Here is a 25,800-nt window from a genome sequence, read left to right on the forward strand (position 1 = left end):
TTGAAATGACCAAAATAGTTATATTACCTAGGTGGTTGCTTTGATTTCAAGTTATGCCCATAGCCCTTCGCATGCCATTATTTAAGCCATCAGATTGTGCTCTTGCCCGAGTCTTCTGCAGAAGCGGCTCTACATGTATTGCTCTTTCTACACTGAAGTTGCCGTACAAGCATGGGGGATTGGTTGCTCTAATTTTTCCAAGTATTATCAGGCTGACCAGCTTCAGCATGTGGTGGCATGGTGGTGGCATGGTGGGTGATGGAGGGCTAGGCATGCCGGGTAAAATGATTCGGCATATGGTGCACCCGCGTAGGTTGTTCAGCCCCTATATGGGTGCACCGCATAGGGGGTGCATTACAGTTGACATCTCTTCCTTTCCATGCCGAGACTGGACCGCAGTGTCCACGGTGTCTTCCCCGCACCAGGAAATGCATCTGCAGTAGCCGTCACCTGTGTTCACTTTGGATGCACTGTAATGGGGCGGTTCTCTTTTTAGAGGCGATTTAGGCGCGACTTGTGGGTGATGTAAATGAGTGGGTGGGCTATGAAAGGATGGGAAAGGGATGGCATTCAATCCTTCGGCAAGGAATGGGGCATTCATTTGAAGTGGTGCATATGTCATGGCTTGATTTCCCTGCTGTGCCAACTGTAGAGGCTGTGAGGGGCCACGATAGGGAGCTGGGGAAAGTGGGCCACATGTCTGTGTACCGCTGGTTGGCCTCGCTCTAGATCAGTGATGATGTTGAAACCCAGGGAGTTATGGGGACGTGATTTGTAGAGACCACTTTGTGATGGTGAATAGAAGGGTTCTAGGTCATTTGGTCTAAAATAAATGGTCGACAGGACAAATGGTCGATTTTTTTTTTTTTTTTCCACATTTTTTTTTTGGGGGGGGGGGTCCCCCTCAACCCCCTTTTTTTTGCTAAAACACCCTTGTTTTCCCTAAACGAAAACCTAAAAAATATATATATAAATTAAAAAAAATTCGACCATTTGACCTGTCGACCATTTGTCGACCATTTGACTGGACACCGAATAGAAGCAAATGCGTATGAACGAGGTATCCTAAATACACACATGAAAATGATATATTCTACATCTTTAAAATGACCAACCTTGGCACTGGTGGTGTTGCAAACCTTTACTCTAGAACATTCTGCCCAGTGACCTCTGTAATTATAATAGAGCAACCTTTTAACATATGGTGTGGCACTTCAAATGTGATGGGATACTTGACACATGAGAGGAAATTAACCCCCCCCATCCCCAAAAAAACTGTCAATCATTCCTCAATATATCTGTTGAAACCTTCTGTGCCCTGCTTCGCTGTGGTTGCCTCCCTTAGGATTGCCTAGAGGAAAAACTGGGACCATGGAGCCCCGTCGCACGAGGAGTCGGGCTGCAGCACAGGGTAATGGCTCCTTGGGTTGCACACTAAGATGGGCAGATCACACAAAAGGGAGTTGAGGCCAAGTCCACCTACACAATGATGCATCCACCATGGTGTTGGCCTCTGTTGGTCAGACCCAGGATCTTTCAGAGAGATGGGCTGAAATGGAGTGCATGTCACCGAGCACAATAGAAGGAATCAAGGGCGCAACCCAAGCAAACCGCTAATCGGCTGCTCGCTCCCTTCCATCTCTTCCCCAGCACAAGTCCAAGGCTCTTGGAAGACCCTTAAGCAGTACGGTTCCTGGGAAGAACCCTCGGAGACGAGGAGGAATAGGCAATAAAGCAGAAATAAAAATGATGGCCATGCCAACACCAATGCCTCTGAACCCAAGCTCCCAGGAGCGGAAACCACATGCGGCCGAGGGGAGGCTGAATAGTAAGAGGGGAGCAAAAGAGGGCCATCCAGGGAAGAACAAAGAATGTGGTTAAGACCATATCCCCTCTAGGAAAGGGCCAACACCCACAATATCAGGAATCCATTCTAGAGCAGCCCCTTTGGAGCATACAAAGCACCTATGAGGGAAGCTGCAAGGGTAATTAAGCGCTCTCTCGCTCCGAGATCCAGGACACTGAGAAGCGTTAAAGGAGAGTTGGCCCCCTCTTCCCTTGTCTGCCTGCATATAAGGAGGCCATGGCATCTTCTCACTACATACTGAGCCTTTCCCCGAATCCAAGGGGCAAAGAAACTAGAGTACATGGTTTTCACAACTGGCACCCTCTTTTAGGGTCATATATATTTTTATTTATTTGAAGAATAGGTATGACGATTTTGATCAGATATGACTTTTACGGATGGCCGAGGCATGTTTTACGGAAGGGTGCAAGTACAATAGCACCAAGATGAGAACAAGTGTAGAGCCAATCTTATGAGGATGTGAACAGGGAAAAAACGAAACAAAAAAAAATACGAAACAAGTGACTTACAAAGGTAACATTAAACTGAGGGGGTTTGGGGATACAGGTGCTTTTTAACGAAAGAGAAGCACTGTCCAAATATACAAAATGACATTATCAGGCAGCACTGTGAGGAGTAGCAGGGTCAGGTAGAGATGAGGGCGAGGTTGGGAGAGATGAGGCCACATGATTTGGAGTACGTTGTTGTACATTTTAGGAGCAAAAGGACCAATCTAAGTGCAAAATGGGTTATTGCTGTGAAGGATGGGTGTTCATTTGGTAGGAAAGAAGTCAAGAGTAGAAGAGGTGGTGGACAGGGAAGGGAAAGAGAGGAGGGCTGTGAGAGTGTCCCACATTGTAGAGATGTTAGAGGAAAGGAAGTGCTCAAAGTCATTAGCAGAGAGGGAGGAGGCAGCGGATATTGGCTTGGGACATGTGATGAAAGCTTGGAGGGTAGATTATGGTTTGGAGTGGTGAATTCAAAAAGAAGAGATTAGGTTTGTGAATTAGTGGGATCTGGCAGAGTCCAGTGCAAAGATGAGGGCAGCAAGGGAATTTTTGTAGGCTGGAAGAATGGTGGGTATCCAGGATTTGAACATGCATCGTAGCTCATGGAGCATTTTTGTTTTGAGGGTCTGGATCTCACAGGTAATCCAGGGCTGAGGGTGAAGGTGTGTGTGTATTGCTCAAAGAGCCTTAAGTGCATAGAAAGCCAGAAAAGGGAGGGTGAGTGAAAGAGGTATGAATAGGGGAGAGCGACACGAGAAAGGGCCTCACGTTATCCAAGTAAGGGCCATGAGTCCTGCTTGAATTGCCTCTTAGATGCAATTGTCAAAGATCTACAAGCATTAGGATAATCTAGTAAACATCACAAGATTAGGTACAGCATCGAAGGAAAGAACGCAGGCAGAGCCTTACAAACAGACCAAAGGATGGCGGTAAAATAATGGATAAATGCAGCAGTAGTGTAATAATGGACACTGACAATTATTTATTAATAAAAGAACTGCAGCTTGAATTTTACTCAGACACAACAATGAATAACAATTTTGAGGGCAGGTTTGGCCATTATCTCTGAGTAAAAAGCAACATGTTCTATAGCGGAAATTAAATTGCAAATATGTTTTCTTTCTACAATTGTGTTCTGGTTGTGAAGCCTTTCCAAAGCGCTAAGCATGAAAGACTGGCCACATGTTGGCTCTCTCAGGACTAACTTACCCCATTCAATGTTACTTATATTTATGACTACTCTGCCACATAAAAAAGAAACTTTTTTAAATGTTATAGTTTTCTTCACATTATTTTCTTGTTATTAATGTGTTATCACTATAATCATTCTTTCTATGTTAGATATTTGAGTTAACTTGAAAAACCATCAACAAAGCGCACATGACAATATCCGCCCCAAAGTGTGTGTGTCTGGTATATTTTTTTTAATTGTGTTACGGTTTCAAATACAGTAACAGAAAGATTTCACAAGAACATACATTTCCCAACTAGGATAGGATACCAGAAAAACACCCTTTTTTTGAAATTGCATCGAATAAAAGTAAACGATTAGTTAAATTTATCACATAATCTACAACCGTTAATAAAAATTATGTAATCATATGTTTCCCCCTAATATTTTATACAAATTTGATAAAAATGTTGTTAAATTTATGACAAAGGGTGTTTGTTGTCCTACCATTAAACGATTCAATAACAGAAACTAAAGCAGAAGTGGAATGAACAAACTTTACAAAAAGCAGGACTCTCAATTCACTGGCGTCCTCACATTCTAAACAGCCTCACGGATGTTTGATTAACTACAACATATCCTACAAGTATGATTGTATGTATGCCATGTTATTTCTAGGCCTCAGAACCTCCATCGTTTGTCAAAGGTTAAACCTGAATCTCCTGGCGAGCGTTCTGCTCCTGGAACCATTTAAGGAGGTAAGGTGTCTATTTCCTTGTCACTTTTGCAGATTCTGTAAAGAGTAAATACCCCTTTCATCTTACCTCCAATTCATACCTAATGAACCTTGTATTTACTGCAATTGGATTGCTTATCAGATAATCGGAAGACAAGCCTAGTGTTGTAAGTGCAGAGTTATTCTGTCCATAAACTCAATCAGATAAGCTGTAGATTTGTTAAGAAGGATAGCTTTAGTTCACAGAATAAAGAATTCTAGGGGTTCAACAATTTAGTTTAGAGACAAAGCTAGTTCCATTAAATATAACTTTTCAATTAAGTCAGGCTCGGTTTGTATTGAAATGAGCAAAGGAATGCAGAAAAAGCAACACTGCTTTCCAAATTAAACCTTCAATAACAGAAAAAAACATTTCCAAAAGGTATGTATTCTCAATTCCAGTCCGTAATGCAATTTAGGAACCTCTTTCAGTTTATAAAATCTGAGTAGAGGGGCAACGGAAAATGTACAATATTCTGCCTAGATTCTTTTTAATTGCGCTTTTAAAAGGTAAAAAAAATGTCCCTGATCCTGCTCACGAAAGCACCTTTTGAATTCATCAGGATGTGGCCAAAACAGATACATTCATTACACCTCTCAGTCCTTTCATTGCCAATTGACCATCAAAATTTAATTGGCCTTTTCAGGTGGAAAAAGGAATTTTAGAATGGTTAGAGTTGATCAATACATTGTTTTCTAGGGTATATTTTGAAACTTCTGTTCAGTTGAGCGTAAAAAAAAAGACAGTCATCCATAGAGGCTAGCCAATTTGAGTTCAGATGTCCTATTTCTATTGGATAAACTTGTACTTTGTCCCACAATTCAGAGATATCCAATATATATATATATATATTGGATATCTCTGAATTGTGGGACAAAGTAAAAGTAAGGTCTTCGGCAGGGCTGTGTAATAGCGCCAACTCTTGTCAATGTGTATATATATATATATATTTAAAAAGAACCCATTTCCCGATCCGTGATAGAGACGGGATAAGGTTAGCGGAATGCACTCCCAAAAACAAATAGAGAAAGCCAAGGTGACTCTCTATACAGAGGCAGAAAAACCAGAGTTCGTCCAGACTGACATGCCTTTATTTTAAAGTCAGCATGGATAAGAAAAAAGCATATATATATATACATATATATATACACATTGACGAGAGTTGGCGCTATTACACAGCCCTGCCGAAGACATTATGTATTGGTTTAGAAAGATCCCCATCTGCATTCAATCTGATCTGCATCGAGCTATTAGCATGAAACAAGATCAGACATTTTAGGAGGCCATCAGGGATGTTTCACAACTAACTTATTCAACAGATTTGCTCCATTCCCCTATCGACAGCAGAAGATAGCTCTAGTCACGATAGAGGCTGCTTTCAAGGGCCCCAGGTAATTGCACTGGAGTACTCGGGTGTTTCCACAAACCAATCTGAAATGTTCATAGTCTGGCAATAAATTTGGCACAAGCTTCCGCCTCTTAGTAAAATAGAGGCACAGATCTTGTGCGGAGACAATATGAGCTGTGGACCACGATACTGGTAACCTAGATTATTTCCCAATATTAACAAAAGGGGTTATCAGTATGGAAGACTACCAATAGGGATTATATTTTAGGGTGATATTTGCAATCCATCAGATCCTGCGGCTCTTGAGTTTTTCGATTTCAAGATCAGTGGTTGTATATCTTGAACATTGAAAGTCACCACACGGTTTGTCAAGGTGGACCAGTTTAACGTAGGATGGTGTAGAAGGGTGTTTGTAGACCTCTGTAAACTGCCTAACCAAAGATTCTTCAGAAACAGGGTTTAGTTTGATTTTAGAGCTATTCCACGTTGTTTTTGGAAAAAAGTGAAGCTGTCCAAATCTTCATCATAAAAGTGCCAGAGCTTTCTAATTGGTATTTTCCGCTCCCATTGATTGGAATCAAGTATAACATTATTTAATTGTTTGGTAAACTTTTCAGCACTAAATTGAAAGGCCACTGCTAGATTTAAAGAATGATTAAGTGTGTCAATAATCAGTTTTGTAAAAGTATCCAGGAACCTTGGATATCAAGTTAGCTGGTTCCTTTTATTCAAAAAAGGGCCACGTATGCCAATTGCTAAATGCCTTTAAAAGAACACCTAGGTAGCTGTTATGAGATGATAAACGGGTGTGATCACTGAAATGTATGAAGGTTATGTCTAATTCAGAGAAATAACCAGCCAGAGCCGAGGAGATGTAAATATATTCAGTTCAAGAATGCATGTACCTTTGTCTCCACACAGGCTTTTACGTCATGTCCCCATCATTCGTGGGTTCCAAACAAAAAAAAAAACAGACCTGCACAAATGACTCCCAAAGAAAAGCCCTCTTAAGTGCATTACTTAACCTTTACCCACCCAAAGAATAATGACAACCGTTGATACTAGAAGCCAGGGCGCAATAACTGCTTAAGTTTCCTTCAATAATAGTAATAATAATTCTATACGAATACCCGGCAGAAGACCATTCCATCCGGATTGAGTTGAAATCCTCCCAAAGAGGGAATTCTGAGTAAACAATAGGATTTCGGTGGTCTTAACTAGTAACAATGTATTGTGCCATGTAAAGGAGTCCCACCATATTCTAACAGCCAGTAAACAATCATTTGAAATGTCGTACCTGAGCGGAGGAGCCTTGTGAAATGTGTAACATATTACTAGCCCGCCCCCCACCCGCCCTACCCCCCCATCATTTTACCTCTTGGGTCTCATTTGGCTGCTTTGGAAAGGGAAGTAAAACTAGGGCTTTCTTCATAGTAGGTGTGGGAGTCGGTGAGTTGGAGGCGAGAGGTTGAGGATTGTGCATTTTGTGTCAGTGTGGCAGAGCCAAGCAGAATGAAGAAGAGGAGGATGTTGGAGAGAGGAAGATGAACTGGGGTCATGAAGGAGAGGTGTTATAGAATGAAGGAGTGCAGGAGAAGGACAGAGAAAGTAAGAGCAAGGGTGAAGGAGCTGATGAGAGGAACAGATTGGCTGAAGGGTGAAAGGGAGGAGTGGAGTAGTAAGGAAGAGGAGTAGAGGTGTCAGATACAAAGATCAGCAGTCACAATGAGTAGGGGAAAGGTGACAGTCTAGATGGTGGAGATGGAGCTCAAGAGACCCGGTAGGAAAAGAGTAGTCCCCAGTGGAGGAGCAAAGGAGAGCATTAAATTAAGAAGCTGAGGTGGAAAGGAGCAGTAAGAGAAAGGAGCAAAGGAGGCAAAAGAGAAACTGCATTAAAACCTGAGGGTAAACCAGAAATTGCTAAACAAAAAGAGAGATGGGAACAAGAGAGGGACAAACGGTGGAGAAAGAGGAGCAGATTAGAATGATGTGGTGGTGACAGAATGCCATTTGTGAGGGCAAGTTGCCTAAGCTTTTTTGCTTAATGATGCAGGTATGCAAGACTTGATAATCAGACTCCACTTTCATAATTCTCCATACATGTGCCTTGCTTTGACGGTCTCCTGGGATACCCAGCAGCTGCCATGTAGTGGCGGCAAGTCAGGTTCAAAGATTGCATGTGCATTCCAGAATACAACTTTGAATGGCAACTTACAAACGATAGAGGTGGCTTTTTAACTGCGTGCACCTCCTGGTTAGAAATATCAGAATTGTGTATACTGGAGCCTGGTGGCAGATTATTATCTAAATATAAGCCATGTCTGGTTTTGCCCTGGTGGCTGCTGACCTTACACAACAATACAGCCACAAATATTGGATGTTGTTTGATTGTCAGCTTGGTGGACAGTGACGCATTTGTGACAAGGCATTGCATGTATTAAGCTGTCTGGGCTGCCTTGAGGCCAGCTTACTAAGCCCTTTTCCTCCCCCTGAGAAGGGTTATTTTCCTCTAGGGAGCAGGAACACTTCCTTGGAGGGCCCCTGTGAACCGGTGGTACAAAGACAGTCATGGCATTACAATGGCCACCTTGCACCAAGGTAATGATTACTGTTGACCTTTTAATTTCGGCTCCCAAACTGCCTGTCTCCCTTCCCACTTTGTGCAGACAAGGTACTCTGTGTATCACATCAGAAGCCACGGGACATTTGTTAAATGTGAGGGGTCAGCAACGCTAGACGGACACTTAGAGCGTTTTCTCACAAGTCGCCAAGGATTTCCCTACATCACAAAGGCTAAAGGAAAATGTCCAAAAGTATCTGTCCGTCACACAACAAAATCGTACAGGAATATTTGGTGGTTTAAACTTTACAAAAATAACATATAGATTCAAACATATAATATAAAACACTAATCCTTGTGACCAGGGTTGGATCTCCTCCCCCTGGTTCAATTCAGGATGTTTCAAATCAAAGTTCAATTTCAAGAAAGCACTGTTTATAAGCCAAGTTCCACTCCAGGTAAAATATAAAACTTCTCTTTATTCAATATGTCATTCACTTGACTTCACTTGAAGGTTGTGGAAACTTAAGTTTCCACAACCTTTTGTTTGGCAAACCAAAAAGACTTTCTCTTCACACATGAGCTGTCAAGGTAAAGGTTTTTTGAAGATCAATCACTTCCTATCACATCATATGTTTTCTTTAGAAACAACATTTTAGTCGGGATGGTTATAAAGCAGGTCATCAAACACTGTGATGGATTTCCCACTTCTTTCCACCACAACCTTCTACCACATTTATACCACATTTATAGTACTTCCAAGTTATCTTCTCCCCGGTCCACTCACCTGCCAGGGCTAACCACTATTTATCCCTTTCCTGGTTTACTCTCCTACCAGGATAAAACTCCTACGACTACAACTTGTACTTCCTGATAAGGCTTGTTCCAAACTGTCCACACTTAAATGCTTAAGGGGAAAGGTTGAATAAACAACTGCTTTAAAAAAAAGAAAAACTTTTTGTTGATGGTCTTGACAAATACAACATGACATCTCATCACTTCATCGCATGAATTACATTTCCAACATCGCAGCATGATCACTTTCGCAGACACATTACAGTTTATAGAGAAACATTATCTGAAATCATTTCACATAAATCCTGAACAGTGCCCAAATGTCCTTGGGACGACTGGTCCTGGGCAGTGTCAATACATATTGTTCCTCACATTCATTTGCAAATGTCAATTCCATCTGCGGTGGAGAGGGGCTTTTCCAGCTTTGCGGTGTGCATTTAGTAGCTATTATGCAAGAGATATTAAAAAGTCTCCTGGTGGTTTCCGAGATCTTACCAATGTCCCCAAACAGGTACTTTTGTGGGGTCAGGCAGGCTGGTATTTGTGTTATCTCCTCTGTACTATCCGCCACACCTCTCCAGAACCCATCCACAACCGGACACTCCCAATACATATGGAATGATCCTGCCTGTGGTATTTCACATCTCAGACATTCACCTATACAGTTAGCTGCGAATTTGCCCATCTTTGCCGGTGTATAATGCAGTCTGTTCAGGACCTTGAACTGTATCAAGCGAAGGCCAGTATTGAGCGATACAGTTTTCGTGAGTTCAAAATATTTGGACCACTTCTCATCGGTGATTGTCAAGCCCATGTCCCCTTCCCATTTGCCTTTAATATCGTTCAATGAGGGGGTGTGTGTCTGCACAAGTGCATGTAGTCTAGAAATTCCAAGGCCTCCACCAGATGTTGCTGCTTGAAGGCATGCATGTGAGGGAGGTTCCTCGGGGAAGAGTGGCCATTTCGCATTGAATGCAGATCTCATGCGGTAGTATTGGAGTGCCCTGAGTGGTCCTTCCTCAATTGTGTTTTTGAAGTTATCTAGGGTCACATACTTTCTGTTGGGGAACATGTCACACATCTTGACTTCTTTATTTGGGTCCCATGCCCTCTGGAGAGTTTCATCAAATGAGGGGGAGATGAAGTTTCATAAAGGAACATCAGGGTCGTAGGGCGTCTCTATCTGCAATCTCTTGCAGATCGCCGCCCAGGCTCGGACCATTACACTAACTGGGTCAAATTGGCATGTATCTTTATGATGTAGGCTAAACAGGATAGAGCGGAGGTCAACTGCAGATGCAGCATAGCACTCTATCCGTGTGTGGGGTACAGTGTCTACAGGGTCATACTAGTGCTTGACAAATTGTGCCTGTGCAACCAGATAATATAGTTAGAAATCCAGTGCAGCGATGCTCCCCAAACTATATGGATCGACCAATTTTCCCCCATTTCATTTTAGCTGTTTTCCTGTTCTGGGTTAAAGGTTGTCACCATGGAGTGTAGTTTCTCGAAAAAAGTTCTGGCCGGCCATATGGGGTATGTTCCCGAAGAGGCAGAGTAATTTGGGGAGTATCACCATTTTTCAGGATAACGATCCGCCCATACATGGAAATGGGGAGTCTGGCCCATATCTGAAATTTATTGCCAAATGATTGCAATACTTGCTCGTGATTATCAGTATATAGTGTTTGCAAGTCCCTGGAAACCAGAATACCCAGATATCTGATGTGTTGGGTCCACCATTTGAGTTCATAGACATCTGCAGGGCATTTGGTGGCTGGGGTCAGCGGGAAAATCTCAGATTTAGTGTTGTTGATTTTGTAACCTGAGTATTCAGCGAATTTGTGTACGTCTGCCATAATGGGTGCCAGGTTTGCTTCAGGGTTTCGTATATATGAGTGTGTCATACTGTAAATAGTGATATGGATTGTGTTGGGCCTGTCATTCTTATCCCTTTGTTACCATGTTTCTGTCGTATAAATGCTGCCATTGGCTCTATAATTAAGGCAAACAATATGGCTGAAAAGGGACAGCCTTGTCTGGTACCTCTTCCCAGCATAAACATCTTGGACAATGTGCCGTTTGTCAGGACTCTGGCTCCAGGTGCCTTTTATATAGTAGTTTCACATACTTAATAAATTGGGGGCCTATTCCGAATGTTTCCAGTAATGAAAAAAGATACTCCCACAACACCGAATCAAAGGCCTTTTCGGCATCTAGGGAGACCACCACAGCACTAGCATTGGGGTCAATTTGCGCCATTACCCCTAACAGTCTGCGCAGATTCAAGGCAGTGGATTTAGTTGGGACAAATCCACAAGGGTCGGGATGTTAGGCAGTAGCCTGGTGGCCAATACTTTCGCGAATATCTTGGCGTCTGCATTAATTAGTGATAGGGGTCTGTAAGATGACATGTCCTGGGGTGGGCGCCAGGGTTTTGGCAACACAGTGAGTATGGCTTCCCTCAAAGATTCAGGTAACCTATTACATTCCAGCGCCTCTTCCCATACCTTTACAGTATCAGGACTAGCCCAGCCTGGAATTCCTTATAATGTTCAGCTCCTAAACCATCAGAACCTGGGACCTTCCCAGATGAAAGGGCCTTAATTGCTTCTGTTATTTCCTCTCCGGTGACCGGTTGTTCAATGACTAATTTAGCTTCTAGGGGTAACCTCGGGAGTTCTAAACACATTAGGTATTCATGCATTTTTTTAGCAGTTTTTTGGTCCCGATTTGGTATACAGTTCTTCGTAGCACTTTGTAAATTCTAGGTTTATTCCCTCCTCCCTCGTAATCACCCTCCCATCCTCCAAAAGGATACTGGCAATTGGATTCTGTTGGCGATCCGCTTTTATCAAGTTGGCTAGGGACCGTTCCGCTTTATTGCTCTCCCCATATCTGCGTGGTCGAGGCGGCATTTCCCTGGAAGCCAGCTTATCGAAATAAACAACTGCTTCTTGACTTGCTTCTTTCACAACAAAAGGACAAACGTTTTCACGTTGATCTGTTTGCCATGAGCAATGTAGGTTACCCTTCTCTCCCAGTGATCCTTTCTACCAGGTTGGCTTGTCTCCTGCAGTCTTTAATGGCTACTTATACAACCTTTTGGCTGATGGCAATGTGATTTACAACTTCCTCCATCGAGGTATCTTGTTCGGGGACTATTGTGCTCAAATTATGCTGACCTCTGCAACCACTCCTTCGCCACTTGAGTCTTCCCTTCCCCCTGAAACACTCCCTTGTGCTCCCTCTTAAGAAACCCTCAGCCGACCCTCTCCTGTCCTGCTAACTAACACCCAATCTCCATCACTCGTTTCCTGGGCAAACTCCTGGAAAAGCTGGCCATCTCCCAGCTTAATTTTCACACTGAATTGGTTGGTTGTCTCCATGACCATCGGTCTGGCTTCAGAGCTGCCAGAAGCATGGAAACTGCTCTCCTGAACATCTGTGAAGACCTGCTTTCCAACCTTGATTCCAATACACCCTGTGTCCTCATTTTACTTGATCTCTCTTGAGCCTTTGACACGGTCAACCATGCCATCCTGCTCAACCTTCTCTGTGATAACCTGGATATCACCGATCAGGCCCTGGCTTGGCTGACCTCTTTCCTCTCCGATCGACCCTTCCAGGTCCAACTTGGTTCCTTCCTCGCCTCTATCCCCATCTCTACCTGTGGTGTTCCGCAGGGGTCTAATATCTCTCTCTGGATGTTCAACCAATAGCTGGCCCTTCTTGCCCACCGCATTGCAGCTCTCTGCCCCAACTTTCAGTGATATGCGGACGACACTCAGCTCATTTTTAGGCTCCCTTCCACCACCTCTTCTCCTTCTCTCATCTTTGACTGTCCACTATCCACGAGTGGTGTGCCGCCAATGATCTCTGCCTTAATGCCAGTAAAACTGAGCTATCCTTATCGAAACACCTGCTCTCTCCTTTCCTGTTGCTCCCTGGCTGGCCTCACTTGGCCCTCTTCCTTCTCCCACCTGTGAGGCTAAAAACCTTGGGGTCATCTTCGACTCCACTCTCTCCTTCTCGCCTCACATCTTTGACGTCTCTAAGAAGTCACACTATCATCTGCACTTATCAGAGGTATTCTTCCTTTCATCTCCTTCCCCCAGAGGCTCACTGTCTCCAGAGCTCTGGTTCTCTCTAGGCTGGGCGACTGCAACAGCCTACTTCTGAATTTGCCTGCTTCTACTCTCCGCCCTCTGCAACTAATCCAGAACACGACTGCAAGACTCGTCCTTGGCCTCAAGCCCAGGTATCGTATCTCTCCAGGACTGAAATCGGTGCACTGGCTCCCAGTGGCTGCAAGGATTAAGTTCAAAACCCTCTGCATTGTCCACAACGCCTTGTGGAGCCTGGGGCCTCAATACCTCCAACTCTCTCTTCCTAAATATCTTCCTTCTCAAGCTCTACGCTCATCCGCTTCCAACTCCCTCAGGGTCATTCGCTTCTCCAAGCAACAAGTTGGTGTTAGATCTCTTTCTTTGGGTGGGTCCTCCCTCTGGAAGAGCCTCCCTTAAACTTGAGGAGAACCATCTCCAGTTCCAGAAGCACCTCAAGACCTTCCCTTTTGCTTTTGCTCTTTCCCCTCCTCTCCCCTGCTGAGCTCCTGACTGAAATTGCACTGGTCACTTGGCTATCCTCTGATCTCGGGCCCAGGTCCCCTCCGCCACCACCTGCGCTGCCTCCCGGGCATCCCTTGCACTCGGGGGCTGTTTCGGTATCCCTACAGTCCCCACCAACTCTTGACACTTGATGTCTGCACTTACCCCTGCACTTGCCACTAGCTGGCCGCACTTTTAACTACTGTTTTTTTTATTCTATTTGTTTTTTACTGTTGATCCTATGTACTGCACTGCCTCCTCCCCCTACCCGCACTTTCCCTTTTCCCCCTCTCAATGTCACCTGGCCTAGTAAGATCGTTGTCTCTGTCTTCCCTCTTCCTATTCCCTTGCCTCTTCGCGCTTTGAAACACTTGCGTATAGGTGCCTTAAAAATGCTATATCATATCATATATCATTGCTTTGGTGTCACTTCAGCTTTCTTTAGCTTTGGAAATGCAGGTTATGTTGTCCCCTTTTTAGATATCCCTCTTTAGGAAAGTTGTAATCCCTGGGTTTTACTGTTGTCCCTCCTTGGTCTTGGCAACACGGGTTATAACATTCTCTTATTGTATATTCCCCTTTTGGCAGGTTGTATTTACTTTACTTTAATATTGTCCCCTTTTGGCTTTGGCAATGCGGGTTGCAATTTTCTCTATTTGATATCTCTTAATAGAAGAGTTGTGCCCAGGTTGCTTAACTTCAAAGGCTCGGTATTCAAAATGTTCGTTCTTACTTCGGAACGCCCTAAGCTCACCTACAGTAGGCCAACTCACTGGTCTCTCCTGGCATCTCCTTCTGACTTGCCGGTTTCGGCTTTCTCACAACATTTGATTGCTCCTGTCAGCTTGTTCACGCTGACCGTCACTGGAGCCTCCACAGCTCACCTGTGAAGACCTCCCACTGGAGCGTATTATGACATAAAGAGCTTCTCTCTCTTACGGGGTAGCTGGCCACAATACTGCTTCCCACTGTCAGTACAGCAGCGGCTCCAACTCCTGCTTTCTCCTGCTGCTGCTTCTTTTCATCAACCCACACCTTATGATATGCTATGGCATTTATAACGCGTCTATACACAAGTGTTTCAAGGCGCGATGAGGCAAGGGAGGGGGAACAAAGGGAGGACAGACAGCGATCCTACTAGGTCAGGTGTCATTCAGATCAGGCAAGTGCGTGGGAAGGGGGCAGGGACAGTGAAATACATGTGAATAAATAATAACAATAAGTAAAGTGAGGCCAGCATGTGACACGTGCATGGGTAAGTGCAGACATCAGGTGTCAAGAGCTGCCTTTCAATTTATTAAGGTCCCACTCAAGTATGGGTCCTTACCACAACTAGGCTGCTCACTAAGAACTTGGTCCATTAATCTTTAGAAGGTAGGTGAGGCACCCTGCAAACCAAAGGTTAAAACCTTGAATTGAAATAAGCATATCTGGTACTTGCCAATCATTATTTTTGTTAAATCAATAGTAGAAAGATACACTGCTTCTCCCAGCCTATCAATAAGATAGTCTATCCTGGGCATGGGTAACTATGAAACTGTGATACTTCATTAACCTTTCTGTAGTCCATACAAAATCTTTAATATTGTCCCCTTTTGGCTTTGGCAATGCAGGTTACAATTTTCTCTTAATAGAAGAGTTGTGCCCGGTTTGCTTAACTTCAAAGGATCGGTATTAAAAATGTTTGTTCTTAGGCGACTGTCTCCTTCGGTGCGCCCCAGGGTCCCCTACAGTAGGCCAACTCACTGGTAAAAAACAAATAGAATAAAAAAAACAGTAGGTAAAAGTGCAGCCAGCTAGTGGCAAGTGCAGGGGTAAGTGCAGACATCAAGTGTCAAGAGCTGGTGGGGACTGTAGGGATACCGAAACAGCCCCCGAGTGCAAGGGATGCCCGGGAGGCAGTGCAGGTGGTGGTGGAGGGGACCTGGGCCCGAGATCAGAGGATCTCCTGGCATATGCTTCTGACTCACTGGTTCTGCTTTCTCAATCGTCGGGACTCCCACAACGTTTGATAGCTCCAGTCAGCTTGCTCGCGTTGCCTGTCACTGGAGCTGCCACACCTCCAAACGCTCATTGGTGAAGACCTCACACCGGACTGAATTACAGGACATACAGAGCTTCTCTCTCTTATGGAGTAACTGCCCACAATACCGCTTCCCACTGTGCTTCCTCTGCATGTGTTAAGGAACCCGACCTCCACCATGTCGTCTGCACGGCATCCCGCTGTCAGTACAGCTGCGGCTCCAACTCCTGCTTTCTCTTGCTGCTGCGGATTGATGAAAAGAAGCAGCATCTGAAAGGCCTTTAAGGTCCCTCTCAGGTGTGGGTCATTACCACAACTATGAAAGGTTTAGGTCCAATTGGTCCCTTGTTTTCAGCTATATGCAACTCTTTGGCAAGCCTTGTTGTTAAATAATTACACATTTTTGATTTGGTCACTGGGCTGCACTTTGGTTTTCTTTTGGTCTGAAGCTGATCAGACTATGACTTAATGTAATAGATTGTCTTTTTAAAGAGAAAAAGGACAACGACCATTTGTATTGCGCCCTCAGCAGACTTGTTGATTAAAGAAAAAATGAAAAGTGTAGTCCAATTTTTATTTATCCATAATTTCGTATTTATTTCCAATGTTATGAGTCAATGCCCTCTACACGTGCTTCACTGTCCTCAATTATCAGACAGATCCTCAGGAGGGTGTAACGGGTCTTTTACACATCTCATATAACATATAAAAGTCTTTTTCGGCACAATTGGTATCAAAATGAAAAGAAAATGATTTGTCTCTAAATGAAGAAAGAATTTTAGAGAACACATTTTTTCACTTAATTGCATTCAGATTAATTGCAAGCGCTTACTAATATCGTTTGCCTTTAGTATTCAGCTCTAGTTCTAAACGCTCAAATATTTCATTTTCAATGTTACCATTTGCTTTTGTAATTCAGTTTGCATTAAACATTTGCTATTAAAACTTTAGCCGTTATTTTATAGCATATATTGTAAAAACAATTTTGAAGTTTTGTAAACTTGTTTGTAGAGAAAGCGGATACACTCACTTTAACTTTGCTCTTTGGTCAGAGTATATATTGTTGATTCTCGTGACAAACGTTTTGCCTTTTGTGTATAGGATCCCAATTTTGTTTGGCCTCGAAAGAAAGGAACACCAAAAGGGTAGGCTTATTACAGCATCCAGCTCTTAGTCAGTATTTCTGACATGGGTCTGTATCTCTTGTTGTCCCTCATATTAGGCATACCTTCTGTAACTTTTGACTGCAGGCTTTCGTTGGTACAGGAAGCAGGCCTTTTGCATATGGGGTGTTGCGGCCTGGTAACTGTGTTTTCTTTCTGTTTTCTTGCCATATAAATGGTTGCTCGGAGATGCGGTCACGTGATAGTGTATGTCACATGATCGCATGTCCGCCATCTTGGTTTGGGGTCATTGTGATTATTTCCCTCTCTTATGCCAAACATTCTATTCCTATTAGTCTCAACTTTTGCTATTTTTGTGGATACAGAATAGCGCCGCTTAGTGGCCTTTACGCTATTCTATTGTATTTCATATTTTCGATCTCTCAGAAGCGCGATCATGTGATATATGTCACGTGATCGCGTCTTAGCGCCTCATCTAGATTACTTTACCTCGATTTTGCCAACTTGATTAGGAGAAAGTTTCTATCACTTTATTGTAAGTTTACCATTTTCTTCTTTACGTACCTGTTTTTCCGAACATTTTTCAATATGGCTACTTTTATCCCAGTAACAACAGATTAGTGTCCCTTTCATAACTTTATACTAATGTATGCTATTTAGTATCAGGATTATTATTTGTTTGAAACATACTTAAGCAATAGAACCCGAGCGGCGAGGACCTTACCGAAGGCCCCGGGGTATTACCAGAGTCGGTAATGCCCCCGCTGCGAGGTTTCTATTGCTATTAGTATCCCGGCCTGCAAAATTTGGTTGACCGGGGTACTAAAAGCTATTTTTTTCTGTCCCGAAACGCTGCAGCGTTTTGGGACAGAAAAAAAAAACGACCAAGAAAATGGCCGCCGCCATGGAAAGGGAAAACAGAGTCCGTTTTCCCTTTCCATGGCGGCCATCGGGAGCGGACGCGCTGGGAACACAAGTGTTCCCAGCGCGTCCGCCCCCGAAAAAGGATTAAAAAAAAGGTAAGTGGGGTTGGGAGGGCGGGAGTGGGACGGGAAAAAAAATAAAGTACCTGCGTCCCCGGCGGGGGACGAGGGAAGCCTCCAGCGGTGTGGAGGCTCAGAGCAGGGATGGCCCCGCTCCGAGTCTCCACACGGCTGGAGGCTTCCCTCGTCCCACGCCGGGGACGCAGGATCAAGAACGTAAGTTGGGGGAGCCGGGGGGGGGGGGAGGGAAGGGAAAAATAAAAAAAAAATAAAAAAGACTTACCTGAGTCCCCGGCGGGGGGCGAAGGCAGCCTCTCAGCCGCAGGGAGACTCGGAGCGGGGATGGCCCCGCTTCGAGCCTCCTCATTGGCTGAGGGGCTGCCATGCCCTCCGCCGGGGACAAAGGTCGTGGAATCCCGACAGAGGGATTCCCGGACCGGGTAGGGACCTGGCGAGAGCCAATCATAATGCGTGTTGCATTCTGATTGTCTTTCGCCGGGGTACTTATAGACTATGATTGCTTATGTTTAGTGCTTGCAATAATCATTATCTTACACACTTCTGTTAGCTCAAGCATTAGACTAACATTCATAAACATTTGTAGCTGTTTAATTTCGAAGATACTTATGGGCTGAACAGTGTTGTTAATTACAGTAAATGTAACCAAAACTAGACTGCTCACCAGTGGAGTAACTTTGCTGAAAATGTTGGGGGGACATGACATCCAAAGAAAAGGTGCCCCAGCCAAATGAATGGGGACAAAATGGTGTGCCATAAAAGTTGGGGGGGACAAACACCCCCGTGCCCCCATAAAATTATTCCCATGCTGCTCACTATGGTTTATGAACTCTGGATCCCTCTACCTCATCTCAGTACTAAGAGCATTGAAGCCCATAATGTTCATATCTGTTTTAACATCAGAAACTTCAACTTTACAATAAGCCATTAGGACTGTTTGATCATTAGGGAAATTACTCTGAGGGTACTCCCATCCCTCCTGTCCTGATTCCCCTCCCATGTGATCCTCGTGCATAATACCACCCCCAGGGTCAGGTTCAGGTAGCGGCTGCCTTTCCCTGGCCACCTGATAAGGTGTCCAGGTCAGAACTTTTGGGATGATCACCTCTAATTCATCAAATAAAGTAGCCAGACGTGAAAGGCTTGCTGTGCATCAGTCTGCTGTAACATTGTGCCCATATACAGCGGGAAACACTCCTTTTAGTTGATTTCATATTTGGACTGAAACCCTGGAACCTGATTGTGAGAACCGTCTAGTCCAAAGGCCTCTGCCAGAGGGGTGAAGACCACAGCTTCACGGAAGACAAAAACTCCCTAACTATCCCAATGACCGATTTGGGATGACCAACTGGACAAGGCCTACTACAACTGAGACACTGGTACCAAGGACCCTACTCACTGGGGGTGTCAGAACCCTTAACATACGCTTTACAAAACTTCCTTGTTAGAAAGGTTAGAAGAAAGTGTCGCCTTTCCCCCGAGACCTTGACCTGGGTCTTCCCAACACCAAAGAACCTCGGAAGGGACCCCTGGCTCTCCCTGCATATCCAAACTGCTTTGGCTCTGGTTTGAGCCCCTTCAACGCCATCCATTCTGCTGCATATTAACTGCTAGAGACCTCTTCGACTGCCTCCACATTACATTTTACTAACCGCTGATGCTCCCTGTTTCCGCATCTGAGACCTGGAACATCTTCTGTCATCTCCCAACTCAACACTGCCTACCTGGTTACCAGCCTCTTGAGCTGCAAGCTGTTGCTACAGCAGTACCACCATGCCATCTTGAGCCAGTGGAGCTGAAGGACCGCCGAAGGGAGGTTTCTGCTTCTCTGCACTTGGGGCTCCCGTGTCTTCAGCACCACCAACCCGACATTGCCTGCTGTTTCCGGGTGCCTTCGAGCACTCCCCTACTTGACCCCGGCTTGGCTCCAAAAACACCCAGACTCCCGGTTCGACACCAAAAAACCTGAAAGACCAGAACTAAAGGTATGAAGTGGCCCTCCCCTCTGTGTACCCCTGAAAGCACCTATACACCTTTTTAAGCCTCTACCTTTTGAAAGACCTAGTTAATAACTTTCACATTTCTCTGCTGAACTCTTTGCTGGAGAACCCCTGTGTACAAACTCAGTGTGTGCCTCTTTTTTTTCTAAAAACTGCTTTCTTTTAAAAGGGTGGTCCATTTGTGTGAGATGTGCATTTTTGTTACTTGAAATTAAAAATACTATTTTTATAGAACATTGTTTGGACAATTTTATTTTAGTACACCCGTACTATTGCTTTTTATGTTGCTTCTGTACCAGCTCAAACCCCTGCTGAAGAGTATAGCCTGCCCTCGGCCTGTGCTATCCTAAACAGCAAAGGAGGTATACCTGTCGTGCTGTGCCTGTTTCGCCTTAACGATTGGGGCTACTGCTGGATTAGTAGTAGTGTGTTGGGGGGAGGGGGAGAGTCGGTGACAGTCTAACCTACACCCCCTAACTCCACCCCCATGCTCGCCTTACTGTTCGTCACCGCACCCCACTCCACTTACTGTCTCTGCGCAGCAAAAACTGGACATACAAAACAGACAACACTTTCACCGGCTCCCTTTGTTTGCCGCGCAGCGCAATCCGTGGTTTGTGGATCAGGTGACTGGAGCTTTGTGAAGATGGATTCTGTGTAGTCATTTTCTCAGAATATGGGTGAATCCCAAAACACTTAACATAAAAAATATTTTTCTCCACATGCACTCACTAGCACCACTTTAACTGGAATGGTGTGACCGGGGAATGCTTTTCAGTGGCTTGCAACTGCATTGTACACTTTGGCACTTTAAGCAGAGCAAGCGACCGAGCGCCAGTTTCCGTCCTCTGTTCGCTGCTTGGAACGCCTGTCTTTTGGTGATGTAAGAGTTTGGTTGGTTTTCTTCACATACAGTTCATGAAAAGGACGTGGCACTTTAAGAGGAAGGGAATAGCCAAGGACCTGCCTCTAGCAGCTTGGAACTCCTTCCAATGTGAACTTTAATTGGTTTGACAATGGGGTGGGGGGTGGCGTTGGGGGCAACTATGGTTCGGTGCCATAACATTATGAACTGTCTCTGATGAAATTGGTTCGAGAAATACAGTCTTTAGGATTAATATTTGATTGTGGCTATTAAATGAAAGTGGTAACTGGGGGCAGATTATGGCTTCGAGCTACAATAACAAGCAATGAGTACACCCCACGGAGCCTGGGAGATGGACATTGCAATTAGCACTGCAATCTTTTTCTTTAATCTAATTTCTGTGTGCATTTTGGGTTGGGTCGATCGGGGTGCCCTGATTTTTTTAATGTGCAATTCGTTTTTAGATCGTCCTTCTGAGCACTTGGCTGTACAGTAAACTGGATTTCCAGGATCACTGGGAAGTGTCTTGCAACTTTACATGCTTTAACATATGGTTATGGTCGTTGCTGACCGAGCTGGAGATTAAATGTGCAGGCAACGCTTCTTTGTAACATGGGGAAAAAGTAAGTCAATAGTTGGCCCTACTTATTCTGATGGGGAATAAGGGAAACAAATGTTTACAATTCGACTCAATTGAAGTGTACTTAATCAAGGACCTGGATGATCTGGAGGCAAAATGCCCCAGCAGAACTAATCTTAAATGACATCCAGACTAGCGCCTTAAGTACAGATTTTGATATGGCCTCGAGGCACCACGGCGTTCCTCGGGACAGCTTAGCTATTGAGGAAAGGGTAAATGTTGAACACCAGCCCCCAAATGGGGTAGTTTCCAATAATAGTATACCAAATTCGATATTTGAACGGCAACCAAGGAAAAGTGAGCCTGTTTGTGGAACAAAATCTTTATAAAAAAGGAACGGTCAAAAAATACCTGAGACTAGTTGTAAGCCGGTTCTGTGGCTCAGTGGACTAATGCATTCACTACAGAGGCCTGTGTTTGACCTCATGGCCACAGGCTCGAGTCCCGGCAGGTCCACTCAGCCCTTCATCCCTCCGAGATCGATAAAATGAGTATTAAGAAACATCTGTTATCTGTCTATAGTGCCAAGATGCCAATCTATGGGTGTACGTGCGCTCTACAAATACACCTGTTATGTTATGTATGGTACTCTGCTCTAATAATCAGCTAGAACAGGTGAGCAGAAAAATTGTAGCAACTTTGAACAAAGCCATACAGACTAAAGACTGCTAGGGTGCCAATGAGTGCGATGCAGATGCTAATGGTTAAAGGGCTGTGTTAATGGCACAAATGTACTCTGAGCACCATGCAACAGGCCCACATCAGTCCTGAATCTTGCCCTTATGCACTGGAGATCTATCCTGGCAAGGAAGGAGAGGAGACTTGTCCCAGTTCATGGGTAGAGGAAGCTCTTGCTTTTAGTCAACACCAGTTGTATCCCTTGATCTGCTGCTACAGACAGCTCCCGGGTTACCAGTCCCTAATTCAAGTAGAGAAGACAAAGTCCCATCTTGGGTACCAAGGTCTTGGTGAATGATCATGGTGCCAACTTGAGGCCGAGTGACCGAGCTCTGAATTTAAAAGTGGTTCCCTTGAAAGGTGAAACAAAGGCATTGTTGGAGGTGTAAGGAACTTATGGTGGCAACAGTAAAGACAGACACAAGTGATCATAGTTCAAGGGTGTTTATTAAACTGTATGAATGGGTGAGAAAAATGCCTCATCTAAATCTAACACTAAGATGGGAGCAAGCTTTGACCATCAAATAATAATAAGGCAGTCCTAGTAGTGTCTTGTGAAATGAAAATGGCCTATACTACCACAGTTCACAATCTTATCAGAAATTGGGGTTCCCTTCCCGTAGCTTTCTCCTGGCAATGGGTCCGAGACTTTCAAGTGTGCAAGGGATTTGACGTGACCCCTGTAGGACCACTCTGACACCTCACACCGCCCTTGTCTCGGCTTTCTCAAATGTTCAAACACACACAAGTTCTTTCTTCTCAAGTTCCTTGCATTCACATAATGTTGCCACTTGCAACCTTGGGCTAAACATAGTTTGGTTTGCTATCAGCTTCCTCCGACTCACCGGCTGTATTGAACCCATTGGCTTGTGTTGCCTCTGGAGTGAAGGCCGGTACAACGGTAGCCAGTGTGCCTCCCCGCCTGTGCGCCTCCCCGCCTGTGCTACCAATGCGGGAGGTCCCTGTGCACTGTTGACATCTGTTTCTCCACACGCCAGCTGTAACTCCCGGTCTTATGATTTCCCTTTCAGAGGCTTCGCGAAAAGGGCATGGGCAGTTACCACTTCATCGTCCCTACAGGTCTCTCAACCTTTCTCCTCCGTTTGAACTGCTGGTTCGTTGGAGCTGTTTCCTCGTGCGTTCGGCCTTGCTCGTAGTGTGCTTTTGTGCTCTGCCTTTATCCCTGTGGGGAAGGTAAAGGGCTGTCCGGTGTATGTGATTGTCAATTGCCTGACTCTGCCTGGCCCTTGGGTTAGGACATGTCAGGTAAACAGCTTTGATATAAGTCCATGGTTTGTCACAGTGTAAGAAAATGTTTGTGTTGGAAAAAGAGGGGGTGGGGGTAGCGTTTCTAGATATCCTACGGGGTAGGATGGGGAAAAGGTGTCATAAGGAAGGGGGTGGTTGGTTAACTCGTAAAGGTGAGCTTTGTAGGGTTTGTGAGATGAATAAGGGGGATTGTAGGAACGGTGGTGGTTTATAAAAGCAGATTGGGAATTCGGAAAAGAATAGTCAGAGGGACGGGGAGAAGAATGACTGGGACCGCAGATGTTATATTTCAAAGAAGGACATGATTGGGACAAGGTTGAGGTGGAATGACAACATCCTTCACAAACTGAGGGGATATCGTGAGAGGAGGGGAATACCCTCTCTCGCCTAATGGTGTTCTTCTCTCTTGGCATTCTTCCCCGATCTTTCCACACAGCTTGTGGCACAGAGGAAGAAGGCCCTTGGGTTTTCTACAGTGGATCGGCCAGATGGGGATGTAGCGATGTGCGTCCTGGAGGTGGCACATGTATCACACAAAGGTCTTGTTGCTCATCAGGTCAATTGCTTTCTGCAAAGACACCATTTTGAAGCTTATGGACTTGAAATACTGGTTCTGTTTCTTCAAGACGAGAACTTATCTCCACTTACCCAAGACATATGCCACCAAGAGAAGCAGGGGTTAAAAACCTATGCCCTGCTCCTTCCATTGTATTTCCAGAGTGCCATTTTTCATCAGTAATCGCCTCAGTCAATGTCCCTCTTGATAGGCTCATGTCAGAGAAGGCTCAACAATACAGTTCACAGCCTAGTGGATATATGTGGCTAACAGTTGCCAAAGGGGGTAGCTACATCATGCAAGCTTCATGCTAATGGGTGGTTGGGAAGATAATAAATACAAAAAATAATAAAAAGATAGGTAGGAGAGAGGCGGACCAGTATAGTGGGGAGCAGCGATTGCTGTGCCCCCTGTCTCCACCACACCTACTTTGTCATTGCTGGTTGATGGCTGCCTGCTTCCTGCCTCGCCTGCTGACACCGGCAGACACCATCTGGAGCTGTTCCTGCAGGAGTTGTCCTTCGCCGAGGGGCTGCTGCACAGGAGGGCTGCCCTGGTCCAGAGGTTGAAATAGGGCTGTAGGCCCACATAGTGGTCTCAGGGGGAGCAAGGGTGGGGGGTGGCGTCCATTGGGGGGGATGGTGAGGGGAAGGGGTTGCAAAGGGAGAGTATGCGTAGTATCACCAAGGCGCTAAACCCCACGAAATTTTTAAAACATATGTTTGCGTTGATGCCTAAACACGCTTACGGTTGTCTGAAGTACAGACAGTTTTTCTCTAGAGCCTTTTCCAAGACTATAGTCCATTATTATTTATATATTTATATGGTGCAGAAAGCCTGCATGCATCCGAGCGCCAAAAAACAAAAGTACAAAGTAAAATGCTAAAAAAACAAATACTCCATCACAATAAATGCAATAAGAGAATACGTCAAATACAGCCTTGTCATCCGAGGATACAAACTTTCAGTTTAATCAACAATAAGTTTTAGATTAGAAGATCCCCTGGGAAAATAGTGGTGTACCCAGGAAAACAAGGGCTGTATCCTGGTCGGATGTGGGTCCAGTAATTTACCTAGTGGTGTCTAGTCAAAGGATCGACACCAAAGGGTCGACAGGACAAAGGATCGAATATTTGGATATTTTTTTTTCACATATATTTTTTTTTGGGGGGGGTGTCCCCCTCAACCCCCTTTTTTTTTTTTTGTTGCTAAAAAACACTTTTTTCCCTAAACGAAAAACTAAAATATATATATATTTTAAAAAAATGGATCCTTTGTCCTGTCGACCCTTTGGTGTCGATCCTTTGTCCTGTCGACCCTTTCGCTGTCGATCCTTTGACCTGTCGACCCTTTCGCTTCGATCCTTTGACTAGACACCACTAGGTAAATCCGACCAGGATACAGCCCTTGTTTTCCTGGGTACACCGCTCATCTATTTCCAACCTATGTAGCATTTTCAGATCTGTGTGTCGCACCACCCCCGGCCCAGCTTGTTGACGTGGCCAGGCCAGGACCTTGTTCCTTAATGCGTTAATGTTCCTTTTGTCCATGACAAAGTTTTGAAGGGTCGTGTCCCTGGGCCGTGGCATGAAGGACTTTCTTACCCAAATGTTTTTTTAAATCGGGATTTTATGCCCTTTCGCAAGGAAGCCTGAGGTATCAGGAACTGACAAGGATTTCGCAGGATCCACCAGAGGAGGAGGGTGTAGAGGACTCACCCTACCCGTTTCTCCAGAAGAAGCAACGACAAGTCCGGCTGAAAGTTCAGAGACAAAAGAGGGGGCCGGGTGAAGGGATGATTGCAATGTAAAAGCTGGAGCACGGTCCTCCTCCCTCCAAAAGAGGGGCCGGCCGAGCGGGAATGTCAAACGAGACTGGATATTGATGCATCAACGGAATGGATATGGGGTCAGTTTGGCAAGAGAGGTCAACCCTCACCGTGATATAGTTTGCTACACAATTGTCTAGGGAATCCATGCCATATCATATCTATATACTAAAACCGTCAACATTCGGACACAAATTTAGT

The 25,800-nt window shown here is 44.7% G+C and overlaps 1 protein-coding gene across 1 annotated transcript in view; it reads left to right on the plus strand.

Annotated features, from left to right (window-relative positions):
• Nucleotides 1-25,800, plus strand: part of ILDR1 (immunoglobulin like domain containing receptor 1) — a 192,603-nt gene that overhangs the window by 126,233 nt on the left and 40,570 nt on the right. The window lies entirely within an intron of this gene.

The sequence above is a fragment of the Ambystoma mexicanum genome, chromosome 7p (genome assembly GCF_040938575.1).
Source record: "Ambystoma mexicanum isolate Mex_15411 chromosome 7p, UKY_AmexF1_1, whole genome shotgun sequence".
Taxonomy (NCBI): Eukaryota; Metazoa; Chordata; class Amphibia; order Caudata; family Ambystomatidae; genus Ambystoma; species Ambystoma mexicanum.